The sequence below is a fragment of the Oenanthe melanoleuca genome, chromosome 13 (assembly GCF_029582105.1).
Source record: "Oenanthe melanoleuca isolate GR-GAL-2019-014 chromosome 13, OMel1.0, whole genome shotgun sequence".
Taxonomy (NCBI): Eukaryota; Metazoa; Chordata; class Aves; order Passeriformes; family Muscicapidae; genus Oenanthe; species Oenanthe melanoleuca.
The window spans coordinates 6,973,455-6,995,048 of record NC_079347.1 but is presented as its reverse complement, the minus strand read 5'-3'; positions in this window follow the sequence as shown (position 1 = coordinate 6,995,048).

The following is a 21,594-nucleotide window of genomic DNA, read 5'->3' as shown; positions in this document are numbered from 1 at the left end:
AAAATATCCTTGACACAGTCTCTGCTAATGCCATCTGCAACAATTCATAACTTAATGTGAGCAAATAGGAAGGCATCATCTTCAGACAACTCACTTTCTCTTGTGGAGCTGTCTGTAAGAAGCAAGACCATCTTACTAAGAAAAAGCATTTAACCCAGCAGAGAATTGAAAGTAAACACCAGTAATACAGCATGCTTTAGATAAAACAGTATTTTTCTGCCCCTTGATCTCGCTCAGTCTTAAGCCAATTTTGGCAGGTACTGCTGTATTAAGTGGTCAGTCCCCTGTAGTGGTCACACACTGTTTTACTGGAGGTCTGACAGCAGCTATAGGAGAGATAAAATTAACCCTTTGGCTCCAATGGCTCCTATGGATCTTATTGCCCACAACTGGGAACACATCAAGAATTTTTTAGCTCTCGGCCTCATGGGGTTAATGGCAATCTGTTGCTGATTTCCCTGGACAATCAGAGTAGCAAACACTGGACTGTTTAATGAGCCCCAGAGGACAATGCTGGCACACCAGACTGTGAAGATCTGGACAAACCAAGGAAAAGTAAAATGAAAACAAACATGGACGTTTATTTTCCTAGCTCACCAGTTGCAAACAAAATTTCATTTAATAAACCATGAAATGTTTCACAGAGTTTCTGTATATTATTGTAAGAGCAGCTGGGCAATGTAAAAGTTACTTTCCCTCCTCTTTGTTATGCTGTCCCATATCCAGCTCTCATCTGAAGAAAGTTGTATTTATTTATGTGTTAATATGTTTATCATTTTATTCCTTACCATGCTTTTCTGAAATGAGTTCAGTTGTGACTTGAGGCATCATCATTTGTAGAGCAAAACCAGGGAATCAGTGAGGTTGGAAGGGATGTCTGGAGGACTCTGGTACAGCCCCCTTCTTACCCTGCTCCTGCAGAGCCAAGTTGGAAATTACATGAGGTTGCTCATAATAGAGCATGAGGGAAAAGCTTTTTTTGGCCATGGAACAGGGCAGGTTTTTGGTGAACTAGAGAGAGAAAAGTTAGCTGAGCTTCAGTTTGCTTTTCCCCCCATATCTGAAACAAACTGGAATTTACATGAATGTTTTCCAATTATCCTAAGGGAGAAAAATCAGCATGTATTTCCTATATCAGGAAATTATCCCTACTTGAGGAACACATAAAAAAGTGCTGAATTTGAGCATGTTCTTGAGTCCCCACCGTGGTAAACGAGCACATGCTTTGAGTTAATCTCTTACTGAAGCACTTTCCTGATTCAGGATGACATAGTGCTTGTGAACAATTTTTCTTGAACACATCCTTGATGCATACACAATGCTTGGTACCTGCTTTTTTACTGATGCCCCCATTTTGTTTTTGTTCCTTGATTGGATGGATGTAAACTAGTGGAAAGGGCAATAAATCAAGAGAGGTTTCAAGACGGCAGAAAAAACTCTGTCACTGTAAATCTATGAACTAACACGAGAATTTCTGCAAGATTTTTCTGTCTTTCAGTGAACCAGAAATTCTGTCACATTGGTTCAGGGGTTTCATGTGTTCATAGAAGTTGTTCATTTGGTTAAAGCCAGTTTGTGGCAAGCTGCTGTCCAGAGTGGGTGAATGTCAGCTTTGTCTCTCCAGTTTTATAAGGTTGCATTGATATATTTGAACAATTAGTTGCATTCCAACACGATGAGGTTCTTATTTCCCTCAAAACTTCCCTCACTGCCAAACATGCAAGCACATCCACTTAAAACAACACAATTACTATTGTAATTACTATAAGATTTAAACCCCCCCTATTATTTCTAGACTTTTTTCAGCCAGCATCTCCAAAATTTCCCTGCAGGAGAGGATCAATGGGTGCATTTGTACCAGCTCTGTGTGCTTGAGAACATGATACTGATCGAATTGTGTGGTGTTACTGAAACCCATTTCCACACATCTGGGCATATGAGATAGAGCATGAGATAGTCCTGTCCTCCCCTTTTAAACACACACTGATCCCACTGGACTGAGAAATGGAGCAGAAGGGAGTTGGTGCTGTGTGGCAAACTCAGATAAGCATCAGGAGGCAATAACACCTGCGATTTCATGGGCAGTGGCAAATGAATGACCAATTAGCAAGAGGGACAGTGTAATGTGGCACTGTAATTATGCTCATTAATGGCACTGCAGGATTGTATCTCCCATTCAGTGGTTTCTGTCTTTTGGAAAGGAGCAGGGCACAGCTGAAATGCAGCAATTGAGGAGGGTTTTAGTAAGGATAGAGACAAAAGTGAGCTCAGTTCTGATTTTCAACATCTAAATTATGGAGATTCAGGATTGTCCCTGATCTTTCTGTTCAGGCTGTTTCATTGGAAAATTGTGTTTTGGACAACAAGAGGCCTTATCTGCCTGATGCACAGAGATCAAATGATGAGCTGGTGATTCCAGAAACTCTCAGGCTGTGTGAAGTTACACCATCAACCTTCACAGCTCTCACTCAGGCCAAACAACAGCAAGAAAACTTTTCTGGCTCTCCATGTTCACCTTTAATTTAATTTTTAAACATTTAGTAAACACAGTTGTAGGGCTTCTCATTAACTTTGGAATCTTATAGTCATAATTTTTGATACACAACATTACTTACCAATTAGCTTCTCTTGTTCGTTTAAATTTCTTCGCTCATATTTTAATGGGAGCTAATGATGCCTTTGTTGACTTATTTAATGTTATGTAAATGTGGCTATAAACTGTGAAGGGTTTAAAGAGCAGCTCTTTTTTTGCTTACTCATCAGTTTTTGGAGAATATTTGGCATTCTCACAATCTGCACACATCACCCTGATGAATATAAGTAACTAAGAAGGCAAATAATAATAATTTTGTAAGATAAGCAGTGAAACGTATTCAGTGTAAAATTTGATTTCTTCTCTTTGCTGATGATTACTCTTTCTTTTCTCTTTTTCCCTTTTTTTTTTTTTTAGTTGAGCCTAAGGGGACTTTGTGGCAGCTAATCTAATTTATCATGATATTAAGACACTGTTAAACCTAGGAGGATATTTAGATTCTGCCATGCTCAGGTTGCCAGATCATGAGTACACCTTGTTTAGTTTTGTTTCACGGAACAGAACCTCTCATGTGGGGTTATACAGGACCTTTTAATTCAATGTAAAAATCCCTTCCAACTGAGATATCAACTCATGTATATGGGTAGATGTGGAAAATACATATGAGAGACACATTTGTTGATAAGTTTAGTTAATTCTATGAAAGAGTTTATTAAAGAAAGCATTGATGCTTGCACAGCCTCTGATGTCCAGCCCTCTGGAGAAAACCATGCAGCTCATTCAATGTCCCCTTTCTTCTCTACAAGTCAGGACTGCTTCCCTTTGTCTCCTCTCCACCGTGGCTGCCAAAGGTCAGCCCAGGGGATGCTCAGGAGGGGAGAAGGGCCAGGGCAGGCTGGGTTTGTCACAGCCCCACCTGGCACAGCAAAGCTGCTCCCACTGCTGACAGCAGAGGGTGGGGAGCAGGGAGCCTGTGAAACTCTCCAGGAGTTTGTAACCAGTGGAGCCCTGGTTTCTCAAATCTGATGGTAATGCTTTGAAAATGCACTTCAGGCATATCATAGGAAATTTAAATATTTAAATATTCATTTATTCTAATTTTCCTTTTGATAGGTACCAACCACTAGGCATACATTTCAGCAACTATGAAGGTCTACAGCAAACTGTCTATCAACGTGGATTTTAGCACAATTCACTGTAAATTAGGGAATGATTTTCATCTTCTTATCAATGTTTCAGGAACTCCTTCAGTTCGATATTTAACAATTGGGGGCTGAGAAGGAACACTTCAAATAACGAATGAACAAGTTTTACCTCCTGTTCCTGTCTATTCTAAAACTTTGTGGGCATGTAGAGTTCTTTCTCTAGAACAGATGCTATTTTTACCAGTGTGGATTTACACAGACAACAGGTACAAAAGTACATTCATCACAAACTCTTAAAAATTCTTCAGGGATTTAACTTGAAAAAATAAAAGCCAACAGATGTGACATTCAATGATCTACACATTTTATATGATACGTAAAATACCAAAATGCAATATTTTGTTGTTGAGGTGTGTCCCACACTCTGTTGTCAAGACTTCAATGTTTCCTACCTTAGTAGTCATCTAATAATGAAAGTAATATTAGTATATTAAGTTTGGCATGTCATAACTGCTAGAGAAACAAATTTAGTGCAGGAGATGTCAGTGACACTATAATAATGCTCTCTTTGATTACTGATAAATTGTTTCTTGGATTTTTGCTTTCAATTGCTTTTTTCAACAATTGTCAACTCTTTTATATGCATTTTCAAACTTCCATACAGCTTTTTTTGTTAATGATGTTGTTCTGCTGAGCTTTGAAAACACACTTCACTTTTGATTCAGTATGACAAGCTACAAACATATCTGCATACTTTAATAGCAGAAATGTGGAAATATGTGTTTATTCTTCTCCTTGATTAATTGTTTGGTATTGGAGGAGTTCAGAAGCTCATGTCAAAGGCACAGGGGGGCTATTGGTGCCACAAGTGTGGAATTTACTTGCTTATCCCCATGAGTGATGCCAAATTCATTCCATCACATCCCAATGCTACCCATGCCAAACCTGCTGCAAATTCCTAAATCCTCTCTGGCACAGCAAAACTTTCTAAGCTGTGTTGTTGAGTTTAGGTTCCCCATGAATGCACTATGTTGGCATGAAGTTCAGTTCTGTAGTGGTTGGGAACTATGATCACATATCATCCATGTCTTTTATTTGTGTAACACACACACAGAGCCAATTGCTGCATGTCCTGTGTCTGTAGCATAAATTCACTTTCATTTCCTACAAGCCCATTGCTTTCTAGGGTTCTTCACTTCTGAAAGGTGGCTTTTTGTGACTGCATCAGTGTGAGGTTCTTCAAGGAGTGCACAAATATCTGAGCACACTAATGAACACTGCAAAACATGAGTGCCTTCTAAAAGGACTGGCACTACAATGAAACTTCCATAATTCACATTTCAAACATATTTGTCATAATCCAGAAGTTGGTGAGTGTGTGAAAAGTTTCTTTCCTAAAACACTTTTCTCACAATATAAGCTGGTAACAAATTCTTTGGAAGTTACTATTTTGATTTCTTGTCCCGAAATCCTGATAAAGGTGAAAGAAGGATGTTTAGATACTAGCTCCTGAGGGATATTTAGCAATCTCTATGTTTACTAGCAGATATTAGAATTACTGTTCCTTGCTCTCAAATTAAATTCATCCTGTTGGTCTCAGCTGCACAGAAGTCCCCTTCATAATATGAAGTTTTGAGGAAAAAAAAGGAGTCAGTGGGGGGAAATCAAGTTCATTTAGTTCACAGATAAATGGAAAATTATTTGGGGCTATGACTGAACAGGAAGATTTCACATGGTCCCAGAAGTTCACCTAAATTCAGATCAGTCCCTGGGCTTTTGCCTCTTCTTCAAACTTGATCTTAAGAGTCTTAATCTCAGGGGTTTTCAAAGTAGAGCAGAAAAAACCTTGCAAAATCAGGGTTCTTTTACCAGAATGTTCCTTCTGGGGTTAAAAGTTATGGAAAGAACAAATTCACCTGGGGGAGCTGAGTAGAGCTGTATCACACTTCCCTTCAAGGAGATGTGAGGGGTGTGCAGACCAGGAGGGTGATGAGCAAGAAGGAGCAGCACAGATCATAAAAAATCCAAAATACAGACACTGCAGCCTGTTCAGGCTCCTCACTAAAAGGGACTTTTGCAAAGAGATATCTCATGTGTGCTGTGTAGGTACTCTGGAAGCAGGGAGAGAGGGAGAAGGTTGTGTTTTCTTTCAGGCAGGTGGAGGTGAGGGTCTTTTGTAATCACACACTCAAAGGAGAGATAAAAAGTAAAATAAAATAAAATAAATCACAAGTTCTGTTGTCATTATGAAGCCTCTTACCATAGCCCTCCTCCTTTACTTTTTCCTTTTTTTATTTATTCTGCTTCACCACGAAATTCACCCGTGTAACAATTTACATGAATTAACTTGTGCCACCATTAGCTTCTTGTGCCTTCCCAGAGCTAGAAACAATCTGCAATTTTACAGCAGAGCTGTGCTCAGAATGCACTAAAAAGCCACTATTTGGGCTTCCTTCTAAACCAGCAAATTGCAGCTGGGATCTGCAGCAGACCAGCACAATGCAGCCCCAGCCCTGCTTACCCTGCTCCATCTGCAGCTGCTGGCAAGTGAAACCAGAGGCCATTAAGAGAGCTAATGCTTAGCCATTTTTGTTGATGGATTCAGCACTAGAACAATATTTTGCAGGGAAGCTGGACAAAAATGCTGTTAGTTCTCATTAGAGATGGAAGAACTTTGTGAAGCTAGAGGTTTTTGCAAATCAATCATATTGCTTTTTAGGTACACAAACTGAATCTGACTTCACAAACCATTTTTTTTTCCTGTCATTGAATTCTCAGGGGGTTTCCCCCTCCCCACACCACCGATGATTAATAAAAAGTGGGGGGGGGGGGAAATTCAAATGTTTTTCTATCTCAGAGGAAACCTATTCCTTGTGCTAGCAATAGTAATGCCACCCTTGCAGAAAATAGGATAGGTTCTCTCACTATTGTATTTTTAAGTTCTGTTTTTCTCAGTGATGTTTTTAATTCTCTTCCTTTGTGATTACTCTCTGTTCCCAGTAGCATGCTAGTCCAGGTCCCCTCCTTTGCACCTATGCTTTCCCCACTCATAAATAAATTTCCCTCTGAGGTTTCCATGTGAGTCCAGTTTTCAGTTCTATTTTTTCAAGCAAAATGAGTTTGTGTGTTTACAGATCGTTAAGTGCCACTGTAATAAGGAAAACATGTATTTCCTAGGAGCCAATCTGCTGTTATTGTAGCTGAGTACCCAAGCCTCCAGCAAGAGGAAACTCAAGATGCAGAAGGAAGGGGTAGGTGCCAGACAGATTTACTGGGGGCTAACAGGCCTTTGGAGGCTGTAGCTCTGCTCATCTCTGCCGTGCTGGCAGCCCCACGTCCCAGCTCCTCTCTGCCATCAGCCCAGTGCAGCTGACTGGCCCATGACCAGCACATCTGGCACAGGAGTTGCTGGAGCAGAGAAAGTGCAGCAAATGCCTCTTTTTCTCCTCTCACTGAATGCTCCCCTCCAGCTGGCTGAGCATTCCTCCCCAGAGGGAAGCAAGCCTGCCCCTGGCACACCACAGCCTGGCTTACCTGACCCAAAAGGTGAGTGTGTGGGCAGGCTGGAGAGGTGCAGAGGGGAGGACCTGTCCTTTTGGGAAGTGGTGGGATTGTGGCCATGCAGAACAGCCCCTTGTCTGCTTCCATCAGGGAATAATTCTGCCCATCTTATTGCATAAATCTCATATATTCTGCAAAATCCCTTCTGCATGGCTGCCCCTGGCATACTGATGCAATGCACACCCTGTGCTGAGATGGCACTGAGTGCTTGGATGGGGGGGTTAGAACATGCTCCAGCTTTGCAAAACATGCCTTTAAATATTTATTCTAAGTGTATCTGCACCATTGTGTGACTAAACCTTCTCCATTATTCACAGCAATAGATCCGCTTATCATAATGACGTGCTGTCTTTTGAGCATTAAATACAGCCCTCAAGTTGCTGTTTGAGGGCTTTTTTCCCCTCATTCTTTTATAAAATACTGAGTTATAACAGTCTGTTTCTTACTGAATGAGCTGCTGCTCATAAGTGAGCAATCAGCATTATCTAAATAAATGAAATATTCTTTGGGGCTCAACAAAATGCTTGTTAGGTTGAAACTAATCTGTAGGAAATGAATGGTGTTTGTTGGTCTTTGAGAACACAGAAGAGATTCAAGCTCGTGTTAGTATTTCCAACAGTGCCAACATAAATGTGCAAGTCTCTAAGATACAGAGCTTGTTATTGTTATCAGATGAGGGCTGCAGAGAAATGTGGCATTATGTAATTCAGAATTACTACTTAACATGGAAATAGGCTGCAGAATACATTCAGAGAGTCTGCTTTAAATGTGCAGTGGGTGCTCTTTAGTGGCAGAAGGAACAGCCCAGTAAACCAGGGGATCCCAGGATGCTGCCAACTCAAATTGCTCCACCAAAGTTGGTGGAAGCCACCTGGACTCAGCACCCTTGAAAAATCAATCCAGAGTATGATTTCCTGAGTGGCTGCTGTGTGTTTTGCACCATTGTGGGCAGAGCCACTCTCTCCAGGGCTATAAAAAGAGAGTGTTCTTTGATAGCCCACCTGGCTGGCACTGCCACGGCCCCAGAAACATGGAGAAAGTTCCACCACTTTCAAACCTCACATTTTCCCAGAGACCACCATGCAGCTTTATTATAAAAGTTCTGATTGAAAACATGCAACATCTTTCACACCACACCAAGGCCCAACTTTGGCTTTTTTTGAATGTATATTGGACTAGCAATCACCCACAAAATACTGAAACAGGCATTTGGACCTGCTGGCTGCACTCACCTTCTTTCCATCAGCCTGGTGGTTTGCTTCAAATTTTATGTTCTGTTTTTCTTTTTAAGTCCAAAATATCTTCTTCAGAGTAACAGGCAACTTTGTGTTTCTGGGCATTCAGAGACCAGATTCTTCTTCAAGTAGTAGTGAGAGGAGACATGGTCCAGTGCTATGAGTCAGGGGTTATTCTTGTGACAGGATCCTCCTGGGGGGATCTTGGCAACTCATTTATGCTGAAATAAAAGTGTTGGGGAACATTTGCCAGGTGAGGTGCCCATTGGAGCTGCTCTTGCAAAGAGGAAGGAAGCTGTTTAAATCAGATATTTAAAGTTAAACTTCTGGAGATGAATCCCATCCTCAGGAATTAAGAGGTGGGAGTTGGAGACCTGGACAGGTTTCTGACCATCTGCTGGGGTGAAAAGAGATATTTTTCCTCTATGACTCTGAGCTAAAATATTTCCCTTAACAAACTTTTGGGTACAAAAGCAATTTACAACCTAGAGGGGAAAAGACCTGACATTTTAAAGGCAAACTATCAACTAAAAGAAAGTGAAAGGATTATTATGTGCATATGAAGGATGGGGAATAAGTGAGATATTTGTGACATACACAGATTGTTCGTGGAAAAATGATTGCTATGAGTAACATGAAAATTAGTGCTGTACTGCACTTTGGCAAGTTCATGTCTCTGCTTCTATCTTTAGAGCTTGCTTTCATAGTGTGGCCATCTCAGTGCCTGAGGTTTCTCTTACTCTCTCTTTTTGAGGATACTCCTTTTGGACATCTCAAGTGGTGCTTTTCCTGTTTCTGGAATCTCAGAACTGCCCTGAAACCTTACAAAGGTTTCTGCCACTGTGAAAATCCTGAAAACCCAGAATTTGCTGAAGACCAAGCTGCTGGTAGACCAAAGCTCCCTTCTTTGTCCCCAGACTTACAACACTTAAAACTGAACAGTGATGTCCCTCAAAGATACCCTCAAGTGAAGGCACCAAAGTGCCCTCAAAGCTCTGCAGCCTGTGCTCAGTGTTAGCAACCATCATAAACCAGTGTTTATTTACCATCAAAGCCAAAGTGAAGAACATCCCTGAATACCTTGTTGGGCCTTCAGAAGTGTCATCATAGCCCCAGACCAACAGCTCTGCCTTTCCCACATGTGCTAATTTCCACCATCAGCCTGTCCCTCAAAATAAACACATGGTGTGTTTCTTAAGCTGGAAAACCATGCTGGAAAGAGGATTAAAAACCTCAGAGGAGAGAACTGTGAAAAACTGTGACTATTAGGAGGTCCAAGCCAAAGGAAAATAGAGCTGCATTGTCTCTGAACAGCATGTTTGTGCTAAGAACTTGTAGCACTTTTTAGTTTTGTTTTGCTATCTGCCATTGACTGTCACATTTCACAACTTAAGAAACATGTTATTTCTTTGTTTATTTTGTCAGTCTTAGTCTCTGGAGGGAAATTATATCACTGTTTCAGTGGAATAGATTTAATTTGTTTGTGTCTTGTTGTCTATAGCATCTATCTAACTACTTATCTCTGAAGTTACCTCTCAGTCAAAGGTTTTCTGTTTCGTTCACATTTTAACAGGAGGGAATTTGCACTTGATTGCTTTGAACACTTCCTAAGTTTGGTCAGCTATCTATGTATTTATTTTTCTGTTCTAGTGAGGGAAAATGGGAATTTAAAATGTGTGGAGCCAGCAGAGGTTTAGCTGTGATTTGTTTCTAATGTAGAGGAAAATTGCCCAAGTAATCTTATCCCATTCATACAACTAATATGGCCATGAGGCTCTGATGTGTTGAACAGTAAACACCACACAACATACCCTTAAGAACTGTGGCTTAAAAGATTTCTTATTTTCCATCACACGCTTCCAGCTTTCGATGAATAAATATCAGGTCCTGCTTGCACTAACGTCCATGGGAGTTTTCATGGGTTTAAATGAGAGTAATAGAAGTTCCTGGTTTATAAGCATATTTTATAAAAATGATAGTTACCATGCATTATGGAGTTAAATGGTAACACTGGGTAGCTATGTGAGGGGAAAAATTCTGATACAAGCCAGCTACAACAGCCAATTCAGATTGAGAATGTATAAACCCACTATCAACATTTGGGCAAGGGAGGCCATGATCCTCCAACAAATGAGGGCTTGATATATGGAATAAATTCCTACTGTATTTTCTAAAAACCCAAAATTGAGATACCCATGCAGGGAAATGTTCTGACCTGTGTGATACAGGAGACATTTTAGGTGAATGTGGCAATTAGTTTGGGCTTAATAGCTATGAACAGGGTCAGCTCACTCACACCTTCACCAAATTTACATCTACATACATATAGAGGGATGCACACATCAAAAGCCAGGGCTAAGTGTTGAGAAGATGCAGAAAATGAGGAGGGTTTGAGAAGATGAGGGAAAAGAAGAATTGCATGTCTCACCTTCCATACAAGACCAAAAGAAGTCAAATCTTGTCCCATTGTCATCATTGGTGCAATTTTCATCTGCCACACACTTAAATCTCTTCAAAGTCAGTGTGAAGCACATAGGTTAGGATTGAATCCAGTCTTCACAGAATTTTAGTGACCCTCCTAATCTTTTTTAATCAAAATACCTCATGACATTTGGCTACAGTATTTCACACCTGATGCCAAGCAAATTGTAAAATGTAATTTAACACATGGTCTTGCAGGACTTTTAATGGATCAGAACTCATACCTTGCCTCATCTTTTTGCAATGGTGTGAGAAATAAGCAGTTGATTAACCTGGGCCCCTCGAGAAGGGATGAGTTTAGGCACCATCCCCACTGTATTTTATATTGATATTCTGTAAAATTCTCCCCTGGATAAACAAATATTAAATGTTGCTCATTCATCTGATGAAATCTACACATGGTTTGATACAAGCCTGTTTCTTATATGCCACTGCTTCCTTGGCCACATCCCCACAATTCCTTTGAATCTCCTCCAGATCCAGTGGTTGTTGAATTTACATTCTTCTCTGGGCTGTTAATGAGTATATTGATTAATACTGGCTCTGGTATCAATCCCCGTGGGAGACCAATTGATACTTCTCTCTCTTTTGACACAAAGCCATTGATGATAAGTCATTGGCTCCTAGCTGGTGGATAGATTTTTCTCTACCTTATTGTGTTATTATGCAGGCTATGCAACTCCAGATTTCCTATTGAGTTCATGGGTAGAACAAAACCAACAATTTACTAAAAAATCCAACTATGTTATGTCTGCCTTAATTAATTAATTTCTCAGTATAATTGGACCTGAGCTTCCTTTCACAGACCTGTACCAGCTATTACGTGGTTCCACATAATCTTGGCCATTTCTGCCAGGTTTTGTTTCTGTAGAATCGTGGGATAATTTAGGATGGAAGGTCATCTGGTCTGATCCCTGGCTCAAAACAGATTCTATTAGATCAGATTGGTCAGGGTTGTGTCCAGCCAAGCCTTGAGCACCTCAGTGGTGTGGCTACATGGTCAGCATGCTCATTTTCATGCCCTGTGAGTATTTAGATTGGGCATTTCATGGCATTAGCACACAGCAGAGCCTGTTCCCCTTTGTCTGTGATAAGGACAAAGTTCCTGTTTCAAGTTTTAGTGAGCCCACACATTGGGACAGTAGAATGGACCCAGCAGGTCCAAGAACCACCCAGGACATCCCTGCTGTACCTGAGTGCCACCTTCCTCCTGGACCTGTTGTCTTATCAAGCTCACCCAGCACAGCTTGCACAAATATTTGCTCACGTTGGAGCAAATACTCCTTATCCAATTATCTTCCTAAGCAATGAGGATGTGGGAAAGGAGCCCCTTCTTAGCTCCTCTGACACAATAAACATTCAACTCCAGGAGCTGAGGCCTGGTACAGCCAGAGCCCTTACAGGGGAGGAGTGCTTAAGCAAATTATATCTCAATGGAATCAATAGGACTTTGGCACTTGCTGAATGTTTAAGCACGTGCTGAAGTGTTTACTATTCAGCCCCTCATTTAGTTCCCATTTAATTAAACAGAATCACATTCTCACAGAAGTAAATCACAGGAGTTTCTCCCAAAGGAGTTTTCCCAGTTTGCAATAATTGAAGAGTTGATCTAACATCCCAACTCTACATCTTTTTTTTTAAACATTCAGGTATCTGTCTGTCTGTCTGTGTACCTAACCTGTACTATTTTCACCTCCAAAATTATAAACTATTCAAAGGAGAGATGCTGTCAGAAGCAGGAAAGAGGTAAACAGGTTTCCTCAGTTACAAATGAAGTTCTGAGCCTTTGGTAAATGAAATGAAACTTTTTTGATATAATTGTTGTTCAAATCTAAGCTGATATAAGTATCTCTGCTTCTCCTGATACAGGCAAGGATTTCTTTGGAAGTTTAGTGCTTCCACTCCAGATAAAAGCAAGTCATTTGCTGCTTTCATCATGTCACTACTAATTTCCAAACAGTCAAACCTGCTGCTAATTTATTTACTGAACACTGAAGCCCTGTTAGCAGGGGCTGCTACTGAAACTGCTTTCTGGCCTTCGGCTTTTGTTTGTTGACAGCCTGATTTCCCAGTAGGCCATTTCCACCTGTGTTTCTGTTGTTTTTAGTGCATGTCTTTCTTTCTTCTTCCCAGTGAGTGTCTCCCAAATGGCTCCTGAAGGGTTTCTCATCTTCCCTCGCTCTCTCATCCCCTTCTCCCTCCCAGCTGCAAGGACTCTCAGCTCTGCTTTCAGTCATTCTGCAGTTAGTGGTTGTCTACACTGCTGAGCTCCCATGGGGCACTAATTTTTGTTTCAAGGACAAGATTCAAAAGAGTTTGCTACACACAGGTTGCAGGGTGCACCTTCAGATGTGCCTTCAAATAGACTTTGGAGATTTGAATATATGAGCTTCTGAAAATCAGTTTTTAAATTGCAAGGGAGGCCTATTAAGTGCTGTAAAAAAAATTTTTTTTTTGCTTTTCTATTTTAAAAGCTGCATTAAAAAAAGTGATTTTTTTTTTCCTTCCTTTCTCCCATGACATTGGGTGGAAATAGAAGTTAGGAGACTGCCATTTCCCTTTAACTTCATGCATATCAAAGGCAGAGAGATGACAGGATAAAATGATTCAGAGAGTGGCCGGCACACTCAGTGTCTGGAGGAGCCAGTGAAGAAAGATATTGAGATGTTTCAGTGGTTTCTTTGCAACAAGTCAGTGTGCCAGGAGCTTTAAGTGTGCAAGAAAGGTTCAAGATGATTTTCATGAACAGAAAAATTCAGAGGCTGCACAGCTCTAAGGATTTATATCCAAAGATATTATTTTAATTTTGCAATTCTTGATACTCCTTTTATTTAATACGCAACTTCTGGTTTACATTTAATTTGTCTCAACCCCAGCAATGTGCAAATCTTGCTGAGATCTATTTTGAGAGGACTCATGGCTACTCACAACTACTATCTGGTACACTGGGCTTCAAAAATTCTCCTTTGCTTGTTAAATGTTAAATTCAAATGGGATTTTATATCTCAGTTTTGAAGTCTTGGTTTCTAATAAATAAAGTCCATAAAACTCAATACAACTGCTTATCTTTTGGCTTAAGCTTGGAACTGCAGACTGGGGGAGTCTTCTTAAAACTGGTGTGCCCTTGATTTCTCAAACTGGATGTCCATGTCTGGTCAGTAGTTTTAATGTTATTGTTCTACTTTGTCTCAGTTTCTCACTTTTAAAACAGAGGTGGTGAGACTGTCCTTCCCCAAACAGGCACTGAAACAAGTACAGGCAGGAGAATTTTCAGAACATCACTGGAGCCCAGCTCAGGGAGTGAGGCTCTGTGCCTGGAGGCCACCCCTGCACACACACCCAGGGCTCAGCACTGCAGCTGCAATTACTGACCTTGAACGAGTCTCTTAGCTGCTGTGTCTCTCCATTTCCCAATAATATTGCAATAAGACTAATATTTACTTTCCTCACAGCCACAGAGTAGTCAGAATGAATTAATGTTTATAAAGGACTTGGGAGTCCTTGGATGAATGGTCCCATAGAAGTGCTAAGCAGAGCGTGCGTTGTCATTTCCTTGTAGATAAATACATATCATTTACATGGCTGTTCACACAGGCATATGCAATGTCTCAGTGCACTCAGGGTAGCACAGGATACAAGAACAAACCCAACAGTCCTTGACAATTCGTGTCATTCTGCTCTGAAATGAGCAGATTTTCTGTGAGAACAGAGCTTATCGTGTAATCTCCAATGAAAGTTATGTTCTGCCTTTTTACAGTTGCCATGATGCAAATGTCATTTGTGCACTCCTTCTTTATGAAAGTTAACAGTTATTTAAGAGATCAAAGTTAATTATCACTAAGGAGATCATTTTTACCTATCAACCCACTTTTGTAACCCCACTATCACAAGTAGAAGCTTTATGCTAATCAGTTTTCTAATTTCCATAAATTACTGATAGAATTACTTTTTTTTTTTCCAGCATGAAAGTAGATCTGTTGGTGAAAGCTCTTGAGAGGTAAAAAGACAGAGAGAAAATGAGGTAAGGTGCATTTTCAAGAGTTTACCAGCTGAAGGTGGCACCAAGAAAATAAAATCCAAATCATTAGTTTCATCACACCACAAAACTTGGAGATGCTGCAGCTTCCCTGCACTGCAGAGATCTGACACACACACATTGTTTCAATTTAACATGGTGATAGAGTGGAAGGGAACGTGAGGATCACTGTGTGACCCTATTACATGTGAAGTGTCTCTATTAGAGCTGCAGAGACAGCATGCCAGAGGAGCTGAAATGTGTTGATAGAAACAAACAGATATACCTGTTTAAAAGCAGCAGTCAGAGACTCTGCAGTGTGATCCAAGCATGTTCTGCTGGAGAGGGCAAAATAGTCTATCCTAGGGGAAGAGGATATTAAGAAAGAAACCCTTTCCACTCCATCACAGCCTTTCTGTGCTGTGAGCTTGCCAAATGGAAGCTGCTGCTGCTGCTGTGGAAGTTGTTACTGCTATGACTGACAGCTGCTGCAAAATAACCTCAGCTACAGCATGGAAGGAACAATAAGAACTCAAAATGAAACAGATGCGGGTATTTTGGGTATTCCCTTGGTCTAAAAGTTGGGTAAAATAATTGCTTAGTAATTAACAAGCTTGTTGCTATGCTGCTGCAGCCTTTTGGACCGATGCTGATGAGTTCCAACATAAATTAAATCATCTCCAATGCAGAGTCTACAACCTGAAGTTGTATCCACGCCTCACCTGAACAACTCCACACTCGTGGAGCTTCATTTGGAGTTGGCAACAGAGCAGCTCACCTCCCAGTGGGCATCAGCAGATTTCTGCTTGACCACTACTCCCTAGAATAAGGAGGGAGCTGCATTGCCATTTTGATCACATTGAAGTCCCAGTGTCTCCTGTCTCACCTCTGTAGCTGTGACAGTTTCTGCAGCAGGGTTTTTAGCCAAGCTGAAGAGCCCAGCTGTTGGTCTGCCAGCCTTTGGAAGGAACAAGGCAAAGCCCAGGGAGCCCAGTGCCACATCCCCTCTCCCTGCCACAGGCACCCCACATCCCCAGGGCACTGTCTGGGCAGCCCCACAACCCCAACAGGCTCCAGAGACAAAAGCAAGGGACACCTGAAAGCACACCCCAGGAACAGGCAGCCACAAAGGAGTGTGAAAGGACCTGAGCTTCCCCCTGGCTGTGAGGTTTTGTGTCACTGCTTAGAGAAAAGCAACACAAAACTATATTCTCTCCTGGTTTTTTATTCCTCGACCTTCACCTCTCCATCTCACACTCACCTATTTCTCTTCAAACGCAGGAGCCACCCCATTGAAGTCAGCAGGACTCTCCTGGTGCTTCAAGCCAAGCATGCATATGCCTGGATCCAGTTGATATTTACAGAAGGCTCCTTTTGAATTGGCTTTTGATTATGCCACCTGTGTCAGAGGGTTGTTCCTTATTGCATTTGTGGACAGCAGGATCAGCGTGGCTTGTTTCCACGTGAGGAAGATGGCAAAGGATTGCAAATATAACCTTTAACATTACAGGCCTTTTTTAACTGTCATGTACTGCACTGAATGGTGTATTTGTGGTTGAAAGGGAACATAAACTATGATGCAGAACACTAAAGGATTGAGAAAATGTAACCTTTGAGAGGCTGGTTTGGGTTTTATTATCCCATTTATTTATTCTGCTGGATATCTGTAGGATAATATGATCAATGAGTTGGAATCCTTCTTGTTTCTACCAACAACAAATCAAACCATTAATAGGCCAATAAAACCCCAGGATTTGGAGAGAGGGGAGGAGGGGAAGTAATTGCATTGTTCTGATGCTAACGAGGCACATCTATCTTGAAGTAACTGATTAAAGCTGGTGTTGACACAAGGCCTTTGCACAAAAAAAAGCTCAGAGCAAGGTGTGCAGTGCTGGGTGCTGCTGGGGTCCCAGTGGCAGCTCTGTGTTTTCTGCATGTGCTGGGGATGTGGGAAGCAGCTGCCTGGGGGGAATTCATCCTTCTTAACCCTCTCTGTGCCCCACAGGGAGGGGCTGGCAGTGCAGTGGGGCAGGAGCACGCAGGGTTCACAGGGCATGATGTGTGGCTGATAAATAGTTCCACAGCTGTGTGATTGCATAATGATAGCCACATTCATTCACCTGCCTATCAAAAGAGATGCATTAAAGTTTGAGCTCTCTTCCCCTGGGTCCATGGAGAGACATTTGAGTGTTAGCTTATAGTCTTTAACATTCCTCCTAGCAGTGGGCTAAGTGCAGTGGGGTTAAACAGAGTCCCTTTTGCTTAGTAACCCATTAGCTAATGGGTGTGTAAGCCCATCAATTTGCTGTTTATTCCCTAACCCCATTAGGGTACACCTGCTGTGCATAAAAAATACACCTGACAAATCAGAGTGATAGTTGAAATAAAATAAATATCAAGTGTTGTTATAGCTGATCCATAGTGTTTAAGGCAGAAAGGGCATAACAGTGATTTGTGATGGCAGAACAAAATAGCTCGTGCTGGCTCCTGGTAGCTCGAGCAGGTTGATATAAATCCCCCTGGATCACCTGTAGGCTCCAGAACTCTGCTGCCTCTTTCCCCAGCCCCACGGGCCCCTGCAGAGGGCTGGAGTTCACCTTCAAACGCCAGCTCCAGGCCTTCTGCAGAGCCACAGCGCTGCTAAGTGATAAATTAATTATTTGGGGGAGGGAGGGTGAGAGCTCACAGGCTGCTCTCCTGCAAAGGCAGCCAGAAGCTTCAAATCTGTCTCTGTTACCAGGCCATTTGTTTTGTCACTTCATGGGCTTTATTTATTTATTTATCTCGCAGCTCACCCTGTGATTAAAACTGTTGAAACAGCTGTTGGCTGGTAGCAACTTTGCTGGTGCTGTTCCCTGCTGTCAGTCAGGGGCTGTGGCTGTGATGGGAGCTGCTCCTCTGGGCCAGGGGCAGGAGCATTCCCAGCCACCCCATCCCCATCCCTGTGGGTCTGCACTCCTGGAAACTCCTGGAAATGAACCTGTGGAACCCAAAAAGTGTTACTGAAATAAAGGTATTATCAGAAAATGGATTAAAACAGGGCTTTTATTTTTAGAAAAAGAGCAGCATCACCACTGGCTGGGCAGGCTGATGGCAGTGAGATGAGCAAGTGGCTCAAGGTGGTCGATCCAGTGTGGGAAACTCCCTGGAGTGAATGAATGGGCTTTGAACAAGGCAGGATTGGGCTCTCTGGAGAGGAGCTGGATGCCCTCTGCCATCAGGGTGCTGAGCAGCCAGGACAGGGAGGGCAGGTGGAGAACACACAGGCAGGGGATTATTAACATCTGGGATAGCAGAGGGTGGAGAAGCCTTGCAATCCCTGTGGTGGGGAAATATGCCTAGAAAGCCTCCTGGGCTGAGGAAAGCTGAGGACCAGGTCTGGCACATGCTGTAACCTCAGGTGTGCAGGAGGCCCTGACCACAAACAGTTCTGCTTGAAGAAAACAAATGTACAGGCTTTGTGCAATGCCTCAGGCACTGCAGGGCTGGCAGTGCTGGCTGGGACAGGACCACTCATGGCTGCTAAACCCACAGCTGAGCAAGCTGGAAAGCTCAACCTGTGCTTAAAAAAAAGAGGGTGAGTGAGAAAGAGAGACCAGGTCAACCCAGCCCTGCAGTGAAGCCAGTGAATTGCCAAAATTCTTAGACTGTGTTAAGGTGATGGAGAGAGAGTTTGGGAATCTGGCTGGGGTTGCCTGAACTAGATTGCAAGTGCTGCTGATGCACCAAGGAGCAGTGATAAAATGAACAAAGCAAGTCATTGCTCTTGGCTTGCATTATCCACAGGCTTTGGCATTTTCCAGCCCAGTGCCTGCCTCTGCCTTCCTGGCCCACTGCTGCTTTTACTTTTACATCATGAATGTCGAGGAGTGTATCATTCATAACATCCCATCACAGAGAGATTCCTTTTTAAATGCTTGGGGAGATGGAGGGCTACAAACCCTGGGAAATCAGCTATACCTAATATATTATGTAGAAGTTCTGTAATCATTATTGAACTAAAGTGCATTGAGTAAGTGGATAAAATCAGTCCCACTGTAGCATAAGTCTCCAGAGATCACAGATAAAAATGCCTCGCACTTAAGCAGAAAAAGGTAACAAAATATTTCCAGTCCCAGCAACAGCGTTTTCCCCTCTATATAAATAGGGAACCCTCAGGAGAAGGCAATGATGCAGCAGAGGTTGAAGGCAAAGTTAATGGTGAGGTGGGGGAGCGAGGCAGTGCTGGGGCAGGCTGGTGAGCAATGTGAGCACAGCTCCCTGGAAAAGAGGCAGAAGGCAGAGCAAAGCTGGGGGCACAGCGTGGGGCTGGGAATGAAATTGTTGTGCTCCCTTTTTCTCTAACCTCTGCAGAAAAGTCAATTTTTATCAGAAGGGTCACCTCAGGCTTTGCTTCCTGTGGCTCTCTCAGTTTCTCACCTGAACGCACAGGGGCACAAACACAGGGGCTGCAATTTTGTGCTTGGGTTTGGTCTGAGCTGCTGCCCCCCTTTAGGGAGCCAGGGAGGAATCCTCAAAGGAGAATTTATCCTGAGTTATCCTTAACCAGATAACTGAGCCCCTTGAGAGCTTGTACAGACCTACATCACCAATCCTTCCCCTTTTCATGGACTTGGCCAGGAACTGCCAGGCTGCAGTGAATCACCATGGCAAGGTGAGACTGTGGCAAACCTGCTAAAGCTTTTGTAAGGGCTCACAGCACAAGGTGCATTTAAACAAGAATAAACACGGGAAAACTAAGGGTTCATATTATTTAACAAAAAAAAAACAAAAAAAAAACAAATAAAATAAAAAATAAAAAAAAAAAAAAAACGGGAAAATTTTCATTCCCTAGTACAAAGCAGAGTTAAATTGGACTGGCCCATATAGAACAGAATTTATGATACATTTCAGGAAAGTGTTAAACAATCTTCGAAATAACTTTTTTCTTCAAATGTGCATACACATTTTAGGCTTTTCATTGAAAACAAGGGAGAAAATATGTGTTAGGCCACTGTATTTGCTATTCCTGTTGTAGGCCCACATCAAAAAAAGCCACCTAGAGCTGCAGTCCCTGCTGTTAGGCTGTGACCTGGGTAGTCATTGGCATTCGTGTCCTGGAATTACTTTATTAAAGTTTTCCAAGATGAGTGCTATTTCTCATGGCCTGCCAATCATGTTGGAGCAGTGCCAAAAGCTCTGGTCTAGCTCTATCCTCAAGGGCACCAAGGGGAGGAAGAGTGAGGAGGGCTGTGGGGTTGGAATTATTACTTATTTATCTAAAGTATTGACCTGACCTCCGCTACTGAAATATCAGCATTAGATGCTGGGGAAAAGGGATGCCAGAGCCAGCACCTGCTGGGAAGTAGAGGAAACAGAGATGTCAAATGGGGCTCAAATCAGTCATTATTTTGTTGAGACAATGGTGCTGGGGCAGACAGGAGGTGGCAGATGTCAGGGGGAGTGAGTACAGCTGGTGGGTGGGGAGGCAGTGACCAGCTCCCCAAGAGGCTCAAGGAGCTCAGTGTCAGGTGCTCAGCTCCTCTGAGATGTGACCTTATTGTATTTAGTGGGCTTGAAATGTTCACTGTTAAGATTTGCACATTTTTATTAGTACAGTGATAATTTCTTTGTGAAAGGAGAAGAAGGAGCAGCAAGTGATGCTTCTGTGGATGGGGAAATGTGGTTTTTGCTAAGTCACTTCCCAAAACTTCTGTCTTGTGGAATTGAAGGAGTCTGGAGCTGAGATGGGGGCCAGGGGACTCTGTGGGAGGCTGCATCCCATCTGCAGCACAGCAGCACAATGTGAATATTTCCACATTGGGGAGCAAGGGGCAGTAAACAGGAAGGAACTCAGGAAATCAAGTGAATAACATCAAGTGTGTCTTCAGCTGCCTGGTGCAATGACAGAAGATACAGGGGCTGTGGTGCTAAGCAGAGTTACATAAATGATTACACAACACAGCTGTGGCAGGAGCCTGGAGAGACTCTAAAGGGAATAAGCAGAGATACAGACAAGGCCAGGGAACTAACAGTGAAGGCACCTCATCTTGCCAAGGTTTCTTTAATTAAAAATTAGAGATATGCCCACACAATAATACAGCCAATCCCACTGCCAGGGGCAGACCATTCAGTTAAAATTACTTCTACAGTGACTAAAAGAATGAAAGAAGTCACTAGGTTAAGGGGTAACAATAAATCATGTCATTAAACACCTTATGTCACATTTCCCTGTGTGATGACAGATGACAGTCCCTCCCTTTGGGCACACCATCATGGGCCATGTGTCTCGCTCAGCACACCTGGATGTGCACCCTGCACCTGGTGCTCATGCTTTGGGCTTCACAGGGTTTTCTCCTGGCACCAGAACCTCTGCTGCAGCCCTGTCCCCCAGCTGAGCTCAGCTTGGACTGTCAGAACACCACTGGGGCTGGCCAGCAGACTCCCCAACGTCTGAGCTTAGCAGCCTCCTGCCACCCTAACCCCCTTTCCTGTTAAATGTGGCTCAGTTTAAATTTCTAACAAATCCATTGTCTCTGGATCCAAAAGGCTGAAGCAGAGCTCTTGTTCTGCTGCACTTTTTACAGGTTATATTACATCCTGAATATAATCCCTCAGCCTGCTTTTCAGATACACTGACCCAAC